The following is a 2,500-nucleotide window of genomic DNA, read 5'->3' as shown; positions in this document are numbered from 1 at the left end:
TAAAATATATATCCCACAGGGGGAAAATTGAAAAAAAGTTGAAAAAAAAAATTTTTGGGGACTTAGAAAATTTTCACACATGTGTCAGACTTCCAGAGAGGGGAGCATGTCAGTGCGCGCATCCGATTTCAGTTCCAGAGCGATTCGCGCGATGAGTCCTTGATACTTAGTCGTTTTTGCAAAATTTCTGACTTTTTGGAAAATTTCACAATTTTGTGAAAACTTCCACAAAATGAGGTTCTAGTATGTTAGAGGGCATCCCAGGAGGGCTCCAAAAGTGTGGGTAAAATATATATCCCACAGGGGGAAAATTGAAAAAAAGTTGAAAAAAAAAATTTTTGGGGACTTAGAAAATTTTTCAACTTTTGTCAGACTTCCAGACAGGGGAGCGTGTCAGTGCGCGCATCCGATTTCAGTTCCAGAGCGATTCGCGCGATGAGTCCTTGATACTTAGTCGTTTTTGGCAAAATTTCTGACTTTTTGAAAATTTCACAATTTTGTGAAAACTTCCACAAAATGAGGTTCTAGTATGTTAGAGGGCATCCCAGGAGGGCTCCAAAAGTGTGGGTAAAATATATATCCCACAGGGGGAAAATTGAAAAAAAGTTGAAAAAAAAAATTTTTGGGGACTTAGAAAATTTTTCAACTTTTGTCAGACTTCCAGACAGGGGAGCGTGTCAGTGCGCGCATCCGATTTCAGTTCCAGAGCGATTCGCGCGATGAGTCCTTGATACTTAGTCGTTTTTGGCAAAATTTCTGACTTTTTGAAAATTTCACAATTTTGTGAAAACTTCCACAAAATGAGGTTCTAGTATGTTAGAGGGCATCCCAGGAGGGCTCCAAAAGTGTGGGTAAAATATATATCCCACAGGGGGAAAATTGAAAAAAAGTTGAAAAAAAAAATTTTTGGGGACTTAGAAAATTTTCACACATGTGTCAGACTTCCAGAGAGGGGAGCATGTCAGTGCGCGCATCCGATTTCAGTTCCAGAGCGATTCGCGCGATGAGTCCTTGATACTTAGTCGTTTTTGCAAAATTTCTGACTTTTTGGAAAATTTCACAATTTTGTGAAAACTTCCACAAAATGAGGTTCTAGTATGTTAGAGGGCATCCCAGGAGGGCTCCAAAAGTGTGGGTAAAATATATATCCCACAGGGGGAAAATTGAAAAAAAGTTGAAAAAAAAAATTTTTGGGGACTTAGAAAATTTTCACACATGTGTCAGACTTCCAGAGAGGGGAGCATGTCAGTGCGCGCATCCGATTTCAGTTCCAGAGCGATTCGCGCGATGAGTCCTTGATACTTAGTCGTTTTTGCAAAATTTCTGACTTTTTGGAAAATTTCACAATTTTGTGAAAACTTCCACAAAATGAGGTTCTAGTATGTTAGAGGGCATCCCAGGAGGGCTCCAAAAGTGTGGGTAAAATATATATCCCACAGGGGGAAAATTGAAAAAAAGTTGAAAAAAAAAATTTTTGGGGACTTAGAAAATTTTTCAACTTGTGTCAGACTTCCAGAGAGGGGAGCATGTCAGTGCGCGCATCCGATTTCAGTTCCAGAGCGATTCGCGCGATGAGTCCTTGATACTTAGTCGTTTTCAGAAGTCACAATTTTGACTTCCAGGACCCGCAAAACGTTTGTAAATTGAGCCCGCTCCCCAGTTCCAAGCGTTTTGAGGTGTCCCCGGTTGCAGTAATGCAGCCTGCCCACTAGATGTCGCAAAAGAGACAAAAAGTGAAAAAGAACCAGAATGAGGAAATTCCAGGGAGCCGAATCCGCCTGACAGTTCCAGGCGATCGGGCACTTTTTTGCATGCGTCCCTAAAGTGGGTATAGGGTGACACTCCATGCAAAGACCCAGTTTTGCACACCACCGGCAGAATATATGAGAGAGAGGTACCTCTCAGCCCCGACACATTTCGACTCATTTAAGCTGGTTTTCACCTCCGTAGGCCTGGGTATGCGTTTTGGCTATGAGTCCCTGTTCGGCTGGAGGTCTGCACCTTGGCTGAACCCAGGCTTCCGCAGCTGCGTGGGGGGACTTTTGCCGGTCGCCTATCCCAAGTCAGAGAGGTGTTCCTGGGTTGAAGTGAGCCTGGCCAGACCCCCCCGCGGGCCCTGGTTCTCCACATGGGGGCGCCGTCAAGGCTAAAATCTGGATTTTTAGGCCGAGGAGAGGCTCCATGAGGGCGGATGCTTTTGTGGCTTCGACCCCAGTGCTGTTCCACATCCAGTACCCCCCCGCAAGGGCGCCTGTACCCGAGTCGCGCTTCCAGGACTCGTGGGCACGTATCTCCCGACGACAGGGGTTTGCAGCCTCCGTACTTGGGCAAGTCCCTACATGCACCCCTGCTCTTCCTCCGATCGATCTGGCGCAGCGCTCCCGGGTGGGGAGGTGGCGCCGCTCGCTCGGCCCGGGCTTTGGAGCCCGCGCTGGCTTAAGGTGAGCGGTCCCCTTCCTCCTCTACCCCCGGGCTTCCGACACCTATCTTTGGGCGCGCA

Source organism: Phyllobates terribilis, unplaced genomic scaffold (genome assembly GCF_046119375.1).
Source record: "Phyllobates terribilis strain yellow unplaced genomic scaffold, ASM4611937v1 Scaffold_2632__1_contigs__length_117240, whole genome shotgun sequence".
NCBI lineage: Eukaryota > Metazoa > Chordata > Amphibia > Anura > Dendrobatidae > Phyllobates > Phyllobates terribilis.
The sequence above is the reverse complement of the archived record's forward strand: the minus strand, read 5'-3'. Positions refer to the sequence as shown.